General features: G+C 51.9%; 1 protein-coding gene and 1 non-coding gene across 2 annotated transcripts in view; both read left to right on the top strand.

Moving 5' to 3' along the window:
• Positions 1–21,755, top strand: part of snx33 (sorting nexin 33) — a 154,183-nt gene that overhangs the window by 52,741 nt on the left and 79,687 nt on the right. The gene's annotated exons all lie outside the window — the stretch shown is intronic.
• Positions 6,231–6,304, top strand: trnat-agu (transfer RNA threonine (anticodon AGU)). The gene has a single exon. It is a non-coding gene; the product is annotated as a tRNA-Thr (tRNA).

The raw sequence follows: 21,755 nt of genomic DNA, 5'->3' as shown, positions 1-21,755 counted from the left end.
ATTCCTTATGAGTCTGATTGAATTTTTTGAGGATGTGATGAAACACATTGATCACATTGATGAAGGTAGAGCAGTAGATGTAATGTATATGGATTTCAGCAAGGTATTTAATAAGGTACCCCTTTCAAGGATCAGAGGGATCTTGGGGTCCAAATCCATAGGACACTCAAAGCTGCTACACAGGTTGACTCTGTGGTTAAGAAGGCGTACGGTGCATTGGCCTTCATCAATCATGGGATTGAGTTTAAGAGCGAGAGGTAATGTTACAGCTATATAGGACCCTGGTCAGACCCCAATTGAAGTGCTGCGTTCAGTTCTGGTCACCTCACTACAGGAAGGATGTGGAAGCCATAGAAAGGGTGCAGAGCAGATTTACAAGGATGTTGCCTGGATTGGGGAGCATGCCTTATGAGAATAGGTTGTGTGGACTCGACCTTTTCTTCTTGGAGCGACGGAGGATGAGAGGTGACTTAATAGATGTGTACAAGATCATGAGAGGCATTGATCGTGTGGATAGTCAGAGGCATTTTCCCAGGGCTGAAATGGCTAGCATGAGATGGCATAGTTTTAAGAATCTTGAAAGTAAGTACAGAGGAGATGTCGGGTTAAGTTTTTTACTCAGAGAGTGGTGAGTGCATGGAATGGGCTGCTGGCGATGGAGGTGGATATGATAGGGTCTTTTAAGAGATTCCTGGATGGGTACACAGAGCTTAGAAAAATAGAGGGCTATGGGTAAAGCGTAGGTAGTTCTAAGGTAGGGATATGTTCAACACAGCTTTGAGGGCCAAAGGGCCTGTATTGTGCTGTAGGTTTTCTATGTTTCTATCACCTTCCAAGCCCTGTTCCTCCCAACTCCCAATCCCTCCCTGTAGACCTCTGTATACTGGCAATCTGCCTAATCCTTCCCCATCGGGTTCCACCTTTCACGAACCAACCCCTGTCCCCCCACAAAGCTCCCAATCCCTCCCTGTGAGGGTTCCACCTATCACCCACCAACCCCTGTCCCTCCCCAATTCCCAATCCCTCCATGTGAGGGTTCCACCTATCACCCACCAACCCCTGTCCCTCCTCAATTCCCAATCCCTCCCTGTGAGGATTCCACCTATCAGCCACCAACCCCTGTCCTTCCCCAATTCCCAATCCCTCCCTGTGAGGATTCCACCTATCACCCACCAACCCCTGTCCCTCCCCAACTCCCTGTCCCTCCCCAATTCCCAATCCCTCCCTGTGAGGATTCCACCTATCACCCACCAACCCTTGTCCCTCCCCAACTCCCTGTCCCTCCCTGTGAGGGTTCCACCTATCACCTACCAACCCCTGTCCCTCCCCAATTCCCAATCCCTCCCTGTGAGGATTCCACCTATCACCTACCAACCCCTGTCCCTCCCCAATTCCCAATCCCTCTCCAACTCCCAATCCCTCCCTGTGAGGATTCCACCTATCACCCACCAAACCCTGTCCCTCCCCAACTCCCTGTCCCTCCCCAATTCCCAATCCCTCCCTGTGAGTGTTCCACCTATCACCCACCGACCCCTGTCCCTCCCCAACTCCCTGTCCCTCCCCAATTCCCAATCCCTCTCCAACTCCCAATCCCTCCCTGTGAGGATTCCACCTATCACCCACCAAACCCTGTCCCTCCCCAACTCCCTGTCCCTCCCCAACTCCCAATCCCTCCCTGTGAGGATTCCACCTATCACCCACCAAACCCTGTCCCTCCCCAACTCCCAATCCCTCCCTGTGAGGATTCCACCTATCACCCACCAAACCCTGTCCCTCCCCAACTCCCAATCCCTCCCTGTGAGGATTCCACCTATCACCCACCAACCCTTGTCCCTCCCCAACTCCCTGTCCCTCCCCAATTCCCAATCCCTCCCTGTGAGGGTTCCACCTATCACCCACCAACCCTTGTCCCTCCCCAACTCCCTGTCCCTCCCCAATTCCCAATCCCTCCCTGTGAGGATTCCACCTATCACCTACCAACCTCTGTCCCTCCCCAATTCCCAATCCCACCCTGTGAGGATTCCACCTATCACCCACCAATCCTTGTCCCTCCCCAACTCCCTGTCCCTCCCCAATTCCCAATCCCTCCCTGTGAGGGTTCCACCTATCACCTACCAACCCCTGTCCCTCCTCAATTCCCAATCCCTCTCTGTGAGGGTTCCACCTATCACCTACCAACCCCTGTTCCTCCCCAATTCCCAATCCCTCTCTGTGAGGGTTCCACCTATCACCTACCAACCCCTGACCCTCCCCAATTCCTCCCCAACTCCCTGTCCCTCCCTGTGAGGGTTCCTCCTATCACCTACCAACTCCCTGTCCCTCCCCAACTCCCAATCCCTCACAGTGAGGGTTCCACCTATCACCCACCAACCCCTGTCCCTCCCCAATTCCCAATCCCTCACTGTAGACTGCTGTATACTTTCGAACAGTCCAACCACCTCCCCCCTGCTACAAATGTCTGTCCCTCCCCAACTCCCAATTCTTCCTGGCGATCGTTTTCTTCCTCTCAGATTAATGCAGTTTTGCTAACACAAAGGTCGACTACCGCTTTCCCTCCACGGATGCTGCCTAAACCGCTGCGATCTTGCGTTCTGTTTTTGTTTAGCTTCTCTTTCTCACTCATCCCGGGAGCCAGCCTTGTGAATCTCCTCTGGACTGGGTCCAGTGTTCCTGTATCCCTTGTGGGTAAATACGAAGTGAGCTGTACTGCAGGTGTGGTTACACGCACACCCTGAACGACGGTAACAAAATGCCCGCATTATTAAATTCCTTAATGAATTATTAAGCTCGGTGACGGCAGGGACAGAATAAGTCTCCGATTCTTCTGCCAAAGTGATGGAATTGTTATGGAGAGTTGAGTGCTGGCCGACGCAGAGGAGTTGGGCGAATGGCCTGTTCTGTGCAGTAGACGGAGACGGGAGCTGGGGTTGATCACAAACAGAGAGCTGGGCGGTTCAGACTGAACGCCAGAACAAGCCCAAGGCGTGAACGAAACCGCCGGGTTCAGTTACACTATAGACAAGGACATTTAAACTCGCGCTTATGTTAGAGCTCTCAATAACAAGTTCCGCAAAAAAAAAAAATCGTTTCCAATACGCCAAATAACCTCCTCTAATCAGATGTATAATATTCCAGGGAAATTCGAGAAAGATATTCTACCCCACGCGCAGCGCGGGAAAGTCCCAGCCACGACAAAGTCTGCAGATGCTGGAAATCCAAAGCGACAGACAAAACGCTGGCGGAAATCGACAGGTCAGGGAGCATCTATGGAAAAGAACAAACGCTCGACGTTTCAGGCCAAGGCCTTTCATCGGGGCTGTCCTGAGGAGACCCAGGTCGTGTTGTGCAACTTGCTTAAAGCGGCAGAAACGCCCCACCGCCGCACCCCCCGTCTGACCCTCAACTTGCGCAGAGACGGACTGAGGCCTCAGTTCGCTTCTGGGGAGCACCTGTCCGTGTTCTTGGTGTGCACTCGGAGTTTCAGAATGGAAGAGGGTGCCTGGTTTTCCCGGAGGTCCGGCCTCATCCACCCTGACCATCACCCCTCCGTCAGTGCGCGATCCCTCAGTACTTGCCATTGGGAAACATGGTTAAACTGTAAAAATTGTTTAGAGGATACTGCCAAGGCTTGAGGGCCTGAGTCATAGGGAGGGGTTGGCAAGGCTGGGACTATTCCTTGGAGCGCAGGAGAATGAGGGGGACCTTACAGAAATGTTTTAAATTATGAGAGGCATGGATGAGGTGGACGGTAACAGTCGTTTCCCCAGCGTAGGGGACTCCAAAACTAGGGGGCATAAGTTTAGACCAGACAGGAAAGGATGAGGGGCATCTTTTTCATACAGAGGGTGGTGAGTATATGGAACAAGCTGCCAGAAGTGGTTGAGAGAGGCCTAACAGTCCAGATTACAGAGCGCAAAGTAAATTTAACATGAAATACATATATCCACATATAACACATATAACCCCATATAACACATATAACCCCATATAACATATGACATATAACACATATAACTCACATATAACACATATAACATATATAACCCCATACAACATATGACATATATACAGCATTCAAGCCCTGTCAAGTATCCTTCGTTGATTCAGGTTTAGTCACTTTGCCCGCGAGATGACTTTCCGGAGATCGCACCTGGATCTCTTGTAACTCCCTTGGTAACCATTCTCGGGTCGGCCCTCATGGTTCATCCAGGGCAGAACTAGGAATGATTTTGGGGGTCAAACTCATCTACAAGTGTTTTAAAAAAAGACGGTCCCAACTCTGGTACGTTCATTCAGTTCTACAGATGAACCCCTGGGCACAATCCTGCCATTGACCCGAAACAATCCCGTCGCCACTCCCCTGCTTCCAGCCACCGCCTCATCTCAGAAGCCTCTGGCCGTTTGCAAGGTAGGAGGAGAGCCAAGTGATCTGATTTCCTGAAATGCGGTCTGGGCATGCAACAGTAGGCATTCCTGAGGTTAGTGTAACAGTGATTATATTATTTTCGTGTGTTTTTGTCCCTTTTTGTACACTGGCCCGTCTTCCGTACTGTTTTTCATTGATTCGATTGCGCTTGTTTGTACTAACTGTGAATGCCCGCGAGAAATCTCAGGGTCGTATATGGTGACACATATACACTTTGATAAAACATTTATTTTGAGCGGTTTAAGTTTGCTGGCGCCGCCCTGTAGCAGTGACAGGGAAGGCGGGGACTTGGAATGGCCCAGCGGCCCATCCCCCAGCGCCCAACCCCTGGGATCATGCTAACGCATCCGGGTTCGTTTCACATCCCAGGAATCACAGACTCCGCCTGTAGTCAGAGCCATAGGCGAGCTTCCGACCGAGGTCACGTCCCAGGAGCCCGCCGGCTGTAGGAATCTGCCGCTGGGCTGCCAGCCAGCGCCCCGAATTCCGATGAATCCAGGGTGATTCGGCAGGCCTGGAAGGGCGGGGATGGAGGCTAGCGAGACTAGAAAAAATATTCAGGAAATTCAAACAGAAGAGCCTGTTTGTCCCCGGGCAATAAATCCCGCTGCACCCGTCTGTGGCCGAAATATCGGGAGTTCGGTCCCGCTCCAGGGAGATGACCGGGAACTTGCATGGTCCCCAGCTCCGGGAAGGAAAGAACAGGACGTGACAAGGTCAACATCAGGGGAGTGCCAGACTATTGGAGCAAAGAGCGGATTGAAGCAATGCTTACTGACCATAGCCCGGGAGTGGCCATTCGGCCCATTGGTTCCATGCCAGCTTCCGCTATCCCTTGAACCATTTCTCATTCTCTCGAGACACACAACAGGTTGAGATGCTTGAATCAACTGTCTGCCCGAAACGTCCACAATTGCTTGTCTGTCCACAGACGGGCGTGCAGCCCAAGTCATTGATATGTTCTTGATTAATCAGGTTAAAGGTTACAGGAGAATAGGGCTCCATTAACCAGCCACAATGGAATGACGGAGCGGACCCGAAAGCTCTATTTCTGCTCCGTTTCTTATGGTCTTGACCCGAAACGTCGACAATTTCCTTCGGCCCACAGACGCTGCTCGACCCGCTGTTCCTCCAGCAGACTATTTACCGCCCTTTTATTCTTGTTGTAGTCAGTTGGCTACAATGAGAGGCAATTAGTCCCACACGGTATCTTCGGGGTGTGGGAGGGAACCAGGGCACCAGGTTCAGGAATAGTTATCAAATCACTCTTATAGTTATCACTCTGCAGATGCCAGAGATCGGAGCTACACACACAAAACGCTGGAGGAGATCAGCATCCATAGAAAAGAGTGCAGTTGTCACGGGCCGAGACCCTTCGGCAGGACTGGAGAAAAGAAACTGAGGAACAGGTGGGGGGGGGGGGGGAGAGAGAGAGAGAGAGAAACAGCAGGTGATAGGTGAAATATGTGTTTACTTTATCTTTATTATGATTATTATTATTATTTGTTTTTTTCTTTTGTATTTGTACAGTTTGTATTTTTGCTCATTTATTATTCCCTGTTGATTGCGGTCTTTCATTGATTATGTTGCGTTTCTTGTATTCACTATGAATGCCCGCAAGAAAACGAATCTCAGGGTGACCTATAGTAAATTTACTCTGAACTTTGAACATCCGAGGTCAGGATCAAACCTCTGTCCGTAGAGATAGACATAGGTGCTCGCATCACGCCACCAAATCAGATCAGATCAAGGAAAGAACCAGACTTGAATGGGTCATACTGAGAGAAGCATTGGTGCAATAGCCGGCGCCGTGGCTTAGTTGGTTAAAGCGCCTGTCTAGTAAACAGGAGATCCTGAGTTCGAATCTCAGCGGTGCCTACTGCGGGGAAATCATTTTGAACGGAAGTATAATCTTTACAAGTCCATGGATCCTGCCGCTGTCGAAAGGAGTTGTTTATAGCCCCCTCTCCCCCCTCCGGTCGCCGCGTGGGTTTCCTCCCAAAGACGTTAGGTTTAGTAAACACAACGGATGATCTGGAAATGTAGAGTAACACACACGAAATGTGGGTTACTAGGTTGCGGCCATGCTATGTTGGTGCCGGAAGCACTTGTGGGCTGCCCCCAGCTCATCCTCGGACTGTGATGGTTGTTGAAGCAAAACGGCGGGGGCAGCAGTAGGGATAAACTACCTGTTAGATGCTCCCAAAGGCTTGCGGCTCGGATAGGCTCCAGCCCGCGGCCTTCCCGTGTTGCTTAGCTCCTAAACCCGGCGGAACCGTCTCTACTGACAAGTGGCAAAGGCGGGTTACTGGTGCCTTAAGACCAGTCGCTTCGGGCGGACGGGGCTTGCCAGCCGCGGTTTGCAGCTCGCCTTGGAGAAGGAAAACCTTATCTGAAACCTCCGCTGCCTTGCAGCTATTCCCATTCATGAGGAAAGCCTCGGGAGTAAACCTCGAGGGAAAAATCCGGAGCTGGAGTCCCTAAAACAGCCCTACATCATGTTCAACACTGACTGGCAACTCCCTCATCGCCACTGCTGCCAAACTGTACCGGTCGCTGCTGTTCCTTTAGTTCATCAGCTGCGTGAACAAAAACTTGTCCTCCATATCGTATTGCCCAGGCTTCCGCATGGAATGTAGACAGCTAGGACGTAACATCCCGATCTGACACATAAAATTCATCTTTAAGATCGACTGCCAAATCATGGTATTCCTAAGGTAGAATTAACCCATTGCCCCACCAGTCCTCAAGAAGCAGTACATACAGTATAGATAAAGACAGAAAGACAGAGTACAGGTGGAATGGAGAAGGAGGTGTACAGAGTACAGGTAGAATGGAGAAGGTGGTGTGGTACAGAGTACAGGTGGAATGGAGAAGGAGGTGTACAGAGTACAGGTAGAATGGAGAAGGTGGTGTGGTACAGAGTACAGGTGGAATGGAGAAGGAGGTGTACAGAGTACAGGTAGAATGGAGAAGGTGGTGTGGTACAGAGTACAGGTGGAATGGGGAAGGTGGTGTGGTACAGAGTACAGGTGGAATGGGGAAGGTGGTGTTGTACAGAGTACAGGTAGAATGGAGAAGGTGGTGTGGTACAGAGTACAGGTGGAATGGGGAAGGTGGTGTGGTACAGAGTACAGGTGGAATGGGGAAGGTGGTGTTGTACAGAGTACAGGTAGAATGGAGAAGGTGGTGTGGTACAGAGTACAGGTGGAATGGAGAAGGAGGTGTACAGAGTACAGGTGGAATGGGGAAGGAGGTGTGGTACAGAGTACAGGTGGAATGGGGAAGGTGGTGTGGTACAGAGTACAGGTGGAATGGGGAAGGTGGTGTCGTACAGAGTGCAGGTGGAATGGGGAAGGTGGTGTTGTACAGAGTACAGGTGGAATGGGGAAGGTGGTGTACAGAGTACAGGTGGAATGGAGAAGGTGGTGTTGTACAGAGTACAGGTGGAATGGGGAAGGTGATGTACAGAGTGCAGGTGGAATGGGGAAGGTGTTGTGGTACAGAGTACAGGTGGAATGGGGAAGGTGGTGTGGTACAGTGTACAGGTGGAATGGGGAAGGTGGTGTGGTACAGAGTACAGGTGGAATGGGGAAGGTGGTGTTGTACAGCGTACAGGTGGAATGGGGAAGGTGTTGTACAGAGTACAGGTGGAATGGAGAAGGTGGTGTTGTACAGAGTACAGGTGGAATGGGGAAGGAGGTGTTGTACAGAGTACAGGTGGAATGGGGAAGGTGATGTACAGAGTGCAGGTGGAATGGGGAAGGTGTTGTGGTGCAGAGTACAGGTGGAATGGGGAAGGTGGTGTGGTACAGTGTACAGGTGGAATGGGGAAGGTGGTGTGGTAGAGAGTACAGGTGGAATGGGGAAGGTGGTGTGGTACAGAGTACAGGTGGAATGGAGAAGGTGGTGTGGTACAGAGTACAGGTGGATTGGGGAAGGTGGTGTTGTACAGAGTACAGGTGGAATGGGGAAGGTGGTGTTGTACAGAGTACAGGTGGAATGGGGAAGGTGGTGTACAGAGTACAGGTGGAATGGGGAAGGTGGTGTGGTACAGAGTACAGGTGGAATGGAGAAGGTGGTGTGGTACAGAGTACAGGTGGAATGGGGAAGGTGGTGTTGTACAGTGTACAGGTGGAATGGGGAAGGTGGTGTGGTACAGAGTGCAGGTGGAATGGGGAAGGTGGTGTGGTACAGTGTACAGGTGGAATGGGGAAGGTGGTGTGGTACAGAGTACTGGTGGAATGGGGAAGGTGGTGTGGTACAGAGTACAGGTGGAATGGGGAAGGTGGTGTTGTACAGAGTACAGGTGGAATGGGGAAGGTGGTGTACAGAGTGCAGGTGGAATGGGGAAGGTGGTGTTGTACAGAGTACAGGTGGAATGGGGAAGGTGGTGTACAGAGTACAGGTGGAATGGGGAAGGTGGTGTACAGAGTGCAAGTGGAATGGGGAAGGTGGTGTGGTACAGAGTACAGGTGGAATGGGGAAGGTGATGTACAGAGTGCAGGTGGAATGGGGAAGGTGTTGTGGTACAGAGTACAGGTGGAATGGGGAAGGTGGTGTGGTACAGTGTACAGGTGGAATGGGGAAGGTGGTGTGGTAGAGAGTACAGGTGGAATGGGGAAGGTGGTGTGGTACAGAGTACAGGTGGAATGGAGAAGGTGGTGTGGTACAGAGTACAGGTGGATTGGGGAAGGTGGTGTTGTACAGAGTACAGGTGGAATGGGGAAGGTGGTGTTGTACAGAGTACAGGTGGAATGGGGAAGGTGGTGTACAGAGTACAGGTGGAATGGGGAAGGTGGTGTGGTACAGAGTACAGGTGGAATGGAGAAGGTGGTGTGGTACAGAGTACAGGTGGAATGGGGAAGGTGGTGTTGTACAGTGTACAGGTGGAATGGGGAAGGTGGTGTGGTACAGAGTGCAGGTGGAATGGGGAAGGTGGTGTGGTACAGTGTACAGGTGGAATGGGGAAGGTGGTGTGGTACAGAGTACTGGTGGAATGGGGAAGGTGGTGTGGTACAGAGTACAGGTGGAATGGGGAAGGTGGTGTTGTACAGAGTACAGGTGGAATGGGGAAGGTGGTGTACAGAGTGCAGGTGGAATGGGGAAGGTGGTGTTGTACAGAGTACAGGTGGAATGGGGAAGGTGGTGTACAGAGTACAGGTGGAATGGGGAAGGTGGTGTACAGAGTGCAAGTGGAATGGGGAAGGTGGTGTGGTACAGAGTACAGGTGGAATGGAGAAGGAGGTGCACAGAGTACAGGTGGAATGGAGAAGGAGGTGTGGTACAGAGTACAGGTGGAATGGGGAAGGTGGTGTTGTACAGAGTACAGGTGGAATGGGGAAGGTGGTGTGGTACAGAGTACAGGTGGAATGGGGAAGGTGGTGTGGTACAGAGTACAGGTGGAATGGGGAAGGTGGTGTGGTACAGAGTACAGGTGGAATGGAGAAGGAGGTGTACAGAGTACAGGTGGAATGGAGAAGGAGGTGTGGTACAGAGTACAGGTGGAATGGGGAAGGTGGTGTGGTACAGAGTGCAGGTGGAATGGGGAAGGTGGTGTTGTACAGAGTACAGGTGGAATGGGGAAGGTGGTGTACAGAGTGCAGGTGGAATGGGGAAGGTGGTGTTGTACAGAGTACAGGTGGAATGGGGAAGGTGTTGTACAGAGTACAGGTGGAATGGGGAAGGTGGTGTTGTACAGAGTACAGGTGGAATGGGGAAGGTGGTGTACAGAGTGCAGGTGGAATGAGGAAGGTGGTGTGGTACAGAGTACAGGTGGAATGGGGAAGGTGTTGTACAGAGTACAGGTGGAATGGGGAAGGTGGTGTTGTACAGAGTACAGGTGGAATGGGGAAGGTGTTATACAGAGTACAGGTGGAATGGGGAAGGTGGTGTTGTACAGAGTACAGGTGGAATGGAGAAGGAGGTGTGGTACAGAGTACAGGTGGAATGGAGAAGGAGGTGTACAGAGTACAGGTGGAATGGGGAAGGTAGTGTGGTACAGTGTACAGGTGGAATGGGGAAGGTGGTGTGGTACAGAGTACAGGTGGAATGGAGAAGGTGGTGTACAGAGTACAGGTGGAATGGGGAAGGTGGTGTTGTACAGAGTACAGGTGGAATGGGGAAGGTGGTGTGGTACAGAGTACAGGTGGAATGGAGAAGGAGGTGTGGTACGGAGTATAGGTGGAATGGAGAAGGAGGTGTACAGAGTACAGGTGGAATGAGGAAGGTGGTGTGGTACAGAGTACAGGTGGTATAGGGAAGGTTGTGTGGTACAGAGTACAGGTGGAATGGAGAAGGTGGTGTACAGAGTACAGGTGGAATGGAGAAGGTGGTGTTCAGAGTACAGGTGGAATGGGGAAGGTGGTGTTATACAGAGTACAGGTTGAATGGGGAAGCTGGTGTACAGAGTACAGGTGGAATGGAGAAGGTGGTGTACAGAGTGCAGGTGGAATGGGGAAGGTGGTGCGGTACAGAGTACAGGTGGTGTGGTACAGAGTACAGGTGGAATGGAGAAGGAGGTGTGGTACAGAGTATAGGTGGAATGGAGAAGGAGGTGTACAGAGTACAGGTGGAATGAGGAAGGTGGTGTGGTACAGAGTACAGGTGGAATAGGGAAGTTTGTGTGGTACAGAGTACAGGTGGAATGGGGAAGGTGGTGTGGTACAGAGTACAGGTGGAATGGAGAAGGTGGTGTGGTACAGAGTACAGGTGGAATGGAGCAGGTGGTGTTCAGAGTACAGGTGGAATGGGGAAGGTGGTGTTATACAGAGTACAGGTGTAATGGTACACAGTACAGGTGGAATGGGGAAGGTGGTGTACAGAGTACAGGTGGAATGGAGAAGGTGGTGTACAGAGTGCAGGTGGAATGGGGAAGGTGGTGTGGTACAGAGTGCAGGTGGAATGGAGAAGGAGGTGTACAGAGTACAGGTGGAATGGGGAAGGTGGTGTACAGAGTGCAGGTGGAATGGGGAAGGTGGTGTGGTACAGAGTACAGGTGGAATGGGGAAGGTGGTGTGGTACAGAGTACAGGTGGAATGGGGAAGGTGGTGTTGTACAGAGTACAGGTGGAATGGGGAAGGTGGTGTACAGAGTACAGGTGGAATGGAGAAGGTGGTGTACAGAGTGCAGGTGGAATGGGGAAGGTGGTGTGGTACAGAGTGCAGGTGGAATGGAGAAGGAGGTGTACAGAGTACAGGTGGAATGGGGAAGGTGGTGTACAGAGTGCAGGTGGAATGGGGAAGGTGGTGTGGTACAGAGTACAGGTGGAATGGAGAAGGAGGTGTACAGAGTACAGGTGGAATGGAGAAGGAGGTGTGGTACAGAGTACAGGTGGAATGGGGAAGGTGGTGTGGTACAGAGTACAGGTGGAATGGGGAATGTGGTGTGGTACAGAGTACAGGTGGAATGAGGAAGGTGGTGTGGTACAGAGTACAGGTGGAATGGGGAAGGTGGTGTGGTACAGAGTACAGGTGGAATGGGGAAGGTGGTGTGGTACAGAGTACAGGTGGAATGGGGAAGGTGGTGTGGTACAGAGTACAGGTGGAATGGGGAAGGTGGTGTACAGAGTACAGGTGGAATGGGGAAGGTGGTGTTGTACAGAGTACAGGTGGAATGGGGAAGGTGGTGTACAGAGTGCAGGTGGAATGGGGAAGGTGGTGTTGTACAGAGTACAGGTGGAATGGGGAAGGTGGTGTACAGAGTACAGGTGGAATGGGGAAGGTGGTGTACAGAGTGCAAGTGGAATGGGGAAGGTGGTGCGGTACAGAGTACAGGTGGAATGGGGAAGGTGATGTACAGAGTGCAGGTGGAATGGGGAAGGTGTTGTGGTACAGAGTACAGGTGGAATGGGGAAGGTGGTGTGGTACAGTGTACAGGTGGAATGGGGAAGGTGGTGTGGTAGAGAGTACAGGTGGAATGGGGAAGGTGGTGTGGTACAGAGTACAGGTGGAATGGAGAAGGTGGTGTGGTACAGAGTACAGGTGGATTGGGGAAGGTGGTGTTGTACAGAGTACAGGTGGAATGGGGAAGGTGGTGTTGTACAGAGTACAGGTGGAATGGGGAAGGTGGTGTACAGAGTACAGGTGGAATGGGGAAGGTGGTGTGGTACAGAGTACAGGTGGAATGGAGAAGGTGGTGTGGTACAGAGTACAGGTGGAATGGGGAAGGTGGTGTTGTACAGTGTACAGGTGGAATGGGGAAGGTGGTGTGGTACAGTGTACAGGTGGAATGGGGAAGGTGGTGTGGTACAGAGTACTGGTGGAATGGGGAAGGTGGTGTGGTACAGAGTACAGGTGGAATGGGGAAGGTGGTGTTGTACAGAGTACAGGTGGAATGGGGAAGGTGGTGTACAGAGTGCAGGTGGAATGGGGAAGGTGGTGTTGTACAGAGTACAGGTGGAATGGGGAAGGTGGTGTACAGAGTACAGGTGGAATGGGGAAGGTGGTGTACAGAGTGCAAGTGGAATGGGGAAGGTGGTGTGGTACAGAGTACAGGTGGAATGGAGAAGGAGGTGCACAGAGTACAGGTGGAATGGAGAAGGAGGTGTGGTACAGAGTACAGGTGGAATGGGAAAGGTGGTGTTGTACAGAGTACAGGTGGAATGGGGAAGGTGGTGTGGTACAGAGTACAGGTGGAATGGGGAAGGTGGTGTGGTACAGAGTACAGGTGGAATGGGGAAGGTGGTGTGGTACAGAGTACAGGTGGAATGGAGAAGGAGGTGTACAGAGTACAGGTGGAATGGAGAAGGAGGTGTGGTACAGAGTACAGGTGGAATGGGGAAGGTGGTGTGGTACAGAGTGCAGGTGGAATGGGGAAGGTGGTGTTGTACAGAGTACAGGTGGAATGGGGAAGGTGGTGTACAGAGTGCAGGTGGAATGGGGAAGGTGGTGTTGTACAGAGTACAGGTGGAATGGGGAAGGTGTTGTACAGAGTACAGGTGGAATGGGGAAGGTGGTGTTGTACAGAGTACAGGTGGAATGGGGAAGGTGGTGTACAGAGTGCAGGTGGAATGAGGAAGGTGGTGTGGTACAGAGTACAGGTGGAATGGGGAAGTTGTTGTACAGAGTACAGGTGGAATGGGGAAGGTGGTGTTGTACAGAGTACAGGTGGAATGGGGAAGGTGTTGTACAGAGTACAGGTGGAATGGGGAAGGTAGTGTGGTACAGTGTACAGGTGGAATGGGGAAGGTGGTGTGGTACAGAGTACAGGTGGAATGGAGAAGGTGGTGTACAGAGTACAGGTGGAATGGGGAAGTTGGTGTTGTACAGAGTACAGGTGGAATGGGGAAGGTGGTGTGGTACAGAGTACAGGTGGAATGGAGAAGGAGGTGTGGTACGGAGTATAGGTGGAATGGAGAAGGAGGTGTACAGAGTACAGGTGGAATGAGGAAGGTGGTGTGGTACAGAGTACAGGTGGTATAGGGAAGGTTGTGTGGTACAGAGTACAGGTGGAATGGAGAAGGTGGTGTACAGAGTACAGGTGGAATGGAGAAGGTGGTGTTCAGAGTACAGGTGGAATGGGGAAGGTGGTGTTATACAGAGTACAGGTTGAATGGGGAAGCTGGTGTACAGAGTACAGGTGGAATGGAGAAGGTGGTGTACAGAGTGCAGGTGGAATGGGGAAGGTGGTGTGGTACAGAGTACAGGTGGAATGGGGAAGGTGGTGTGGTACAGAGTACAGGTGGAATGGAGAAGGAGGTGTGGTACAGAGTATAGGTGGAATGGAGAAGGAGGTGTACAGAGTACAGGTGGAATGAGGAAGGTGGTGTGGTACAGAGTACAGGTGGAATAGGGAAGTTTGTGTGGTACAGAGTACAGGTGGAATGGGGAAGGTGGTGTGGTACAGAGTACAGGTGGAATGGAGAAGGTGGTGTTCAGAGTACAGGTGGAATGGGGAAGGTGGTGTTATACAGAGTACAGGTTGAATGGGGAAGCTGGTGTACAGAGTACAGGTGGAATGGAGAAGGTGGTGTACAGAGTGCAGGTGGAATGGGGAAGGTGGTGCGGTACAGAGTACAGGTGGTGTGGTACAGAGTACAGGTGGAATGGAGAAGGAGGTGTGGTACAGAGTATAGGTGGAATGGAGAAGGAGGTGTACAGAGTACAGGTGGAATGAGGAAGGTGGTGTGGTACAGAGTACAGGTGGAATAGGGAAGTTTGTGTGGTACAGAGTACAGGTGGAATGGGGAAGGTGGTGTGGTACAGAGTACAGGTGGAATGGAGAAGGTGGTGTGGTACAGAGTACAGGTGGAATGGAGCAGGTGGTGTTCAGAGTACAGGTGGAATGGGGAAGGTGGTGTTATACAGAGTACAGGTGTAATGGTACACAGTACAGGTGGAATGGGGAAGGTGGTGTACAGAGTACAGGTGGAATGGAGAAGGTGGTGTACAGAGTGCAGGTGGAATGGGGAAGGTGGTGTGGTACAGAGTGCAGGTGGAATGGAGAAGGAGGTGTACAGAGTACAGGTGGAATGGGGAAGGTGGTGTACAGAGTGCAGGTGGAATGGGGAAGGTGGTGTGGTACAGAGTACAGGTGGAATGGGGAAGGTGGTGTGGTACAGAGTACAGGTGGAATGGGGAAGGTGGTGTTGTACAGAGTACAGGTGGAATGGGGAAGGTGGTGTACAGAGTACAGGTGGAATGGAGAAGGTGGTGTACAGAGTGCAGGTGGAATGGGGAAGGTGGTGTGGTACAGAGTGCAGGTGGAATGGAGAAGGAGGTGTACAGAGTACAGGTGGAATGGGGAAGGTGGTGTACAGAGTGCAGGTGGAATGGGGAAGGTGGTGTGGTACAGAGTACAGGTGGAATGGAGAAGGAGGTGTACAGAGTACAGGTGGAATGGAGAAGGAGGTGTGGTACAGAGTACAGGTGGAATGGGGAAGGTGGTGTGGTACAGAGTACAGGTGGAATGGGGAATGTGGTGTGGTACAGAGTACAGGTGGAATGAGGAAGGTGGTGTGGTACAGAGTACAGGTGGAATGGGGAAGGTGGTGTGGTACAGAGTACAGGTGGAATGGGGAAGGTGGTGTGGTACAGAGTACAGGTGGAATGGGGAAGGTGGTGTGGTACAGAGTACAGGTGGAATGGGGAAGGTGGTGTACAGAGTACAGGTGGAATGGGGAAGGTGGTGTTGTACAGAGTACAGGTGGAATGGGGAAGGTGGTGTACAGAGTGCAGGTGGAATGGGGAAGGTGGTGTTGTACAGAGTACAGGTGGAATGGGGAATGTGGTGTGGTACAGAGTACAGGTGGAATGAGGAAGGTGGTGTGGTACAGAGTACAGGTGGAATGGGGAAGGTGGTGTGGTACAGAGTACAGGTGGAATGGGGAAGGTGGTGTGGTACAGAGTACAGGTGGAATGGGGAAGGTGGTGTGGTACAGAGTACAGGTGGAATGGGGAAGGTGGTGTACAGAGTACAGGTGGAATGGGGAAGGTGGTGTTGTACAGAGTACAGGTGGAATGGGGAAGGTGGTGTACAGAGTGCAGGTGGAATGGGGAAGGTGGTGTTGTACAGAGTACAGGTGGAATGGGGAAGGTGGTGTACAGAGTACAGGTGGAATGGGGAAGGTGGTGTACAGAGTGCAAGTGGAATGGGGAAGGTGGTGCGGTACAGAGTACAGGTGGAATGGGGAAGGTGATGTACAGAGTGCAGGTGGAATGGGGAAGGTGTTGTGGTACAGAGTACAGGTGGAATGGGGAAGGTGGTGTGGTACAGTGTACAGGTGGAATGGGGAAGGTGGTGTGGTAGAGAGTACAGGTGGAATGGGGAAGGTGGTGTGGTACAGAGTACAGGTGGAATGGAGAAGGTGGTGTGGTACAGAGTACAGGTGGATTGGGGAAGGTGGTGTTGTACAGAGTACAGGTGGAATGGGGAAGGTGGTGTTGTACAGAGTACAGGTGGAATGGGGAAGGTGGTGTACAGAGTACAGGTGGAATGGGGAAGGTGGTGTGGTACAGAGTACAGGTGGAATGGAGAAGGTGGTGTGGTACAGAGTACAGGTGGAATGGGGAAGGTGGTGTTGTACAGTGTACAGGTGGAATGGGGAAGGTGGTGTGGTACAGTGTACAGGTGGAATGGGGAAGGTGGTGTGGTACAGAGTACTGGTGGAATGGGGAAGGTGGTGTGGTACAGAGTACAGGTGGAATGGGGAAGGTGGTGTTGTACAGAGTACAGGTGGAATGGGGAAGGTGGTGTACAGAGTGCAGGTGGAATGGGGAAGGTGGTGTTGTACAGAGTACAGGTGGAATGGGGAAGGTGGTGTACAGAGTACAGGTGGAATGGGGAAGGTGGTGTACAGAGTGCAAGTGGAATGGGGAAGGTGGTGTGGTACAGAGTACAGGTGGAATGGAGAAGGAGGTGCACAGAGTACAGGTGGAATGGAGAAGGAGGTGTGGTACAGAGTACAGGTGGAATGGGAAAGGTGGTGTTGTACAGAGTACAGGTGGAATGGGGAAGGTGGTGTGGTACAGAGTACAGGTGGAATGGGGAAGGTGGTGTGGTACAGAGTACAGGTGGAATGGGGAAGGTGGTGTGGTACAGAGTACAGGTGGAATGGAGAAGGAGGTGTACAGAGTACAGGTGGAATGGAGAAGGAGGTGTGGTACAGAGTACAGGTGGAATGGGGAAGGTGGTGTGGTACAGAGTGCAGGTGGAATGGGGAAGGTGGTGTTGTACAGAGTACAGGTGGAATGGGGAAGGTGGTGTACAGAGTGCAGGTGGAATGGGGAAGGTGGTGTTGTACAGAGTACAGGTGGAATGGGGAAGGTGTTGTACAGAGTACAGGTGGAATGGGGAAGGTGGTGTTGTACAGAGTACAGGTGGAATGGGGAAGGTGGTGTACAGAGTGCAGGTGGAATGAGGAAGGTGGTGTGGTACAGAGTACAGGTGGAATGGGGAAGTTGTTGTACAGAGTACAGGTGGAATGGGGAAGGTGGTGTTGTACAGAGTACAGGTGGAATGGGGAAGGTGTTGTACAGAGTACAGGTGGAATGGGGAAGGTAGTGTGGTACAGTGTACAGGTGGAATGGGGAAGGTGGTGTGGTACAGAGTACAGGTGGAATGGAGAAGGTGGTGTACAGAGTACAGGTGGAATGGGGAAGTTGGTGTTGTACAGAGTACAGGTGGAATGGGGAAGGTGGTGTGGTACAGAGTACAGGTGGAATGGAGAAGGAGGTGTGGTACGGAGTATAGGTGGAATGGAGAAGGAGGTGTACAGAGTACAGGTGGAATGAGGAAGGTGGTGTGGTACAGAGTACAGGTGGTATAGGGAAGGTTGTGTGGTACAGAGTACAGGTGGAATGGAGAAGGTGGTGTACAGAGTACAGGTGGAATGGAGAAGGTGGTGTTCAGAGTACAGGTGGAATGGGGAAGGTGGTGTTATACAGAGTACAGGTTGAATGGGGAAGCTGGTGTACAGAGTACAGGTGGAATGGAGAAGGTGGTGTACAGAGTGCAGGTGGAATGGGGAAGGTGGTGTGGTACAGAGTACAGGTGGAATGGGGAAGGTGGTGTGGTACAGAGTACAGGTGGAATGGAGAAGGAGGTGTGGTACAGAGTATAGGTGGAATGGAGAAGGAGGTGTACAGAGTACAGGTGGAATGAGGAAGGTGGTGTGGTACAGAGTACAGGTGGAATAGGGAAGTTTGTGTGGTACAGAGTACAGGTGGAATGGGGAAGGTGGTGTGGTACAGAGTACAGGTGGAATGGAGAAGGTGGTGTTCAGAGTACAGGTGGAATGGGGAAGGTGGTGTTATACAGAGTACAGGTTGAATGGGGAAGCTGGTGTACAGAGTACAGGTGGAATGGAGAAGGTGGTGTACAGAGTGCAGGTGGAATGGGGAAGGTGGTGCGGTACAGAGTACAGGTGGTGTGGTACAGAGTACAGGTGGAATGGAGAAGGAGGTGTGGTACAGAGTATAGGTGGAATGGAGAAGGAGGTGTACAGAGTACAGGTGGAATGAGGAAGGTGGTGTGGTACAGAGTACAGGTGGAATAGGGAAGTTTGTGTGGTACAGAGTACAGGTGGAATGGGGAAGGTGGTGTGGTACAGAGTACAGGTGGAATGGAGAAGGTGGTGTGGTACAGAGTACAGGTGGAATGGAGCAGGTGGTGTTCAGAGTACAGGTGGAATGGGGAAGGTGGTGTTATACAGAGTACAGGTGTAATGGTACACAGTACAGGTGGAATGGGGAAGGTGGTGTACAGAGTACAGGTGGAATGGAGAAGGTGGTGTACAGAGTGCAGGTGGAATGGGGAAGGTGGTGTGGTACAGAGTGCAGGTGGAATGGAGAAGGAGGTGTACAGAGTACAGGTGGAATGGGGAAGGTGGTGTACAGAGTGCAGGTGGAATGGGGAAGGTGGTGTGGTACAGAGTACAGGTGGAATGGGGAAGGTGGTGTGGTACAGAGTACAGGTGGAATGGGGAAGGTGGTGTTGTACAGAGTACAGGTGGAATGGGGAAGGTGGTGTACAGAGTACAGGTGGAATGGAGAAGGTGGTGTACAGAGTGCAGGTGGAATGGGGAAGGTGGTGTGGTACAGAGTGCAGGTGGAATGGAGAAGGAGGTGTACAGAGTACAGGTGGAATGGGGAAGGTGGTGTACAGAGTGCAGGTGGAATGGGGAAGGTGGTGTGGTACAGAGTACAGGTGGAATGGAGAAGGAGGTGTACAGAGTACAGGTGGAATGGAGAAGGAGGTGTGGTACAGAGTACAGGTGGAATGGGGAAGGTGGTGTGGTACAGAGTACAGGTGGAATGGGGAATGTGGTGTGGTACAGAGTACAGGTGGAATGAGGAAGGTGGTGTGGTACAGAGTACAGGTGGAATGGGGAAGGTGGTGTGGTACAGAGTACAGGTGGAATGGGGAAGGTGGTGTGGTACAGAGTACAGGTGGAATGGGGAAGGTGGTGTGGTACAGAGTACAGGTGGAATGGGGAAGGTGGTGTACAGAGTACAGGTGGAATGGGGAAGGTGGTGTTGTACAGAGTACAGGTGGAATGGGGAAGGTGGTGTACAGAGTGCAGGTGGAATGGGGAAGGTGGTGTTGTACAGAGTACAGGTGGAATGGGGAAGGTGGTGTACAGAGTACAGGTGGAATGGGGAAGGTGGTGTACAGAGTGCAAGTGGAATGGGGAAGGTGGTGTGGTACAGAGTACAGGTGGAATGGGGAAGGTGATGTACAGAGTGCAGGTGGAATGGGGAAGGTGTTGTGGTACAGAGTACAGGTGGAATGGGGAAGGTGGTGTGGTACAGTGTACAGGTGGAATGGGGAAGGTGGTGTGGTAGAGAGTACAGGTGGAATGGGGAAGGTGGTGTGGTACAGAGTACAGGTGGAATGGAGAAGGTGGTGTGGTACAGAGTACAGGTGGATTGGGGAAGGTGGTGTTGTACAGAGTACAGGTGGAATGGGGAAGGTGGTGTTGTACAGAGTACAGGTGGAATGGGGAAGGTGGTGTACAGAGTACAGGTGGAATGGGGAAGGTGGTGTGGTACAGAGTACAGGTGGAATGGAGAAGGTGGTGTGGTACAGAGTACAGGTGGAATGGGGAAGGTGGTGTTGTACAGTGTACAGGTGGAATGGGGAAGGTGGTGTGGTACAGAGTGCAGGTGGAATGGGGAAGGTGGTGTGGTACAGTGTACAGGTGGAATGGGGAAGGTGGTGTGGTACAGAGTACTGGTGGAATGGGGAAGGTGGTGTGGTACAGAGTACAGGTGGAATGGGGAAGGTGGTGTTGTACAGAGTACAGGTGGAATGGGGAAGGTGGTGTACAGAGTGCAGGTGGAATGGGGAAGGTGGTGTTGTACAGAGTACAGGTGGAATGGGGAAGGTGGTGTACAGAGTACAGGTGGAATGGGGAAGGTGGTGTACAGAGTGCAAGTAGAATGGGGAAGGTGGTGTGGTACAGAGTACAGGTGGAATGGAGAAGGAGGTGCACAGAGTACAGGTGGAATGGAGAAGGAGGTGTGGTACAGAGTACAGGTGGAATGGGGAAGGTGGTGTTGTACAGAGTACAGGTGGAATGGGGAAGGTGGTGTGGTACAGAGTACAGGTGGAATGGGGAAGGTGGTGTGGTACAGAGTACAGGTGGAATGGGGAAGGTGGTGTGGTACAGAGTACAGGTGGAATGGAGAAGGAGGTGTACAGAGTACAGGTGGAATGGAGAAGGAGGTGTGGTACAGAGTACAGGTGGAATGGGGAAGGTGGTGTGGTACAGAGTGCAGGTGGAATGGGGAAGGTGGTGTTGTACAGAGTACAGGTGGAATGGGGAAGGTGGTGTACAGAGTGCAGGTGGAATGGGGAAGGTGGTGTTGTACAGAGTACAGGTGGAATGGGGAAGGTGTTGTACAGAGTACAGGTGGAATGGGGAAGGTGGTGTTGTACAGAGTACAGGTGGAATGGGGAAGGTGGTGTACAGAGTGCAGGTGGAATGAGGAAGGTGGTGTGGTACAGAGTACAGGTGGAATGGGGAAGTTGTTGTACAGAGTACAGGTGGAATGGGGAAGGTGGTGTTGTACAGAGTACAGGTGGAATGGGGAAGGTGTTGTACAGAGTACAGGTGGAATGGGGAAGGTAGTGTGGTACAGTGTACAGGTGGAATGGGGAAGGTGGTGTGGTACAGAGTACAGGTGGAATGGAGAAGGTGGTGTACAGAGTACAGGTGGAATGGGGAAGTTGGTGTTGTACAGAGTACAGGTGGAATGGGGAAGGTGGTGTGGTACAGAGTACAGGTGGAATGGAGAAGGAGGTGTGGTACGGAGTATAGGTGGAATGGAGAAGGAGGTGTACAGAGTACAGGTGGAATGAGGAAGGTGGTGTGGTACAGAGTACAGGTGGTATAGGGAAGGTTGTGTGGTACAGAGTACAGGTGGAATGGAGAAGGTGGTGTACAGAGTACAGGTGGAATGGAGAAGGTGGTGTTCAGAGTACAGGTGGAATGGGGAAGGTGGTGTTATACAGAGTACAGGTTGAATGGGGAAGCTGGTGTACAGAGTACAGGTGGAATGGAGAAGGTGGTGTACAGAGTGCAGGTGGAATGGGGAAGGTGGTGTGGTACAGAGTACAGGTGGAATGGGGAAGGTGGTGTGGTACAGAGTACAGGTGGAATGGAGAAGGAGGTGTGGTACAGAGTATAGGTGGAATGGAGAAGGAGGTGTACAGAGTACAGGTGGAATGAGGAAGGTGGTGTGGTACAGAGTACAGGTGGAATAGGGAAGTTTGTGTGGTACAGAGTACAGGTGGAATGGGGAAGGTGGTGTGGTACAGAGTACAGGTGGAATGGAGAAGGTGGTGTGGTACAGAGTACAGGTGGAATGGAGCAGGTGGTGTTCAG

Source organism: Hemitrygon akajei, chromosome 21, assembly GCF_048418815.1.
Source record: "Hemitrygon akajei chromosome 21, sHemAka1.3, whole genome shotgun sequence".
Classification (NCBI taxonomy): Eukaryota; Metazoa; Chordata; class Chondrichthyes; order Myliobatiformes; family Dasyatidae; genus Hemitrygon; species Hemitrygon akajei.
Note: the sequence above shows the minus strand (reverse complement) of the source record. Positions and strands in the feature narration are given on the sequence as shown.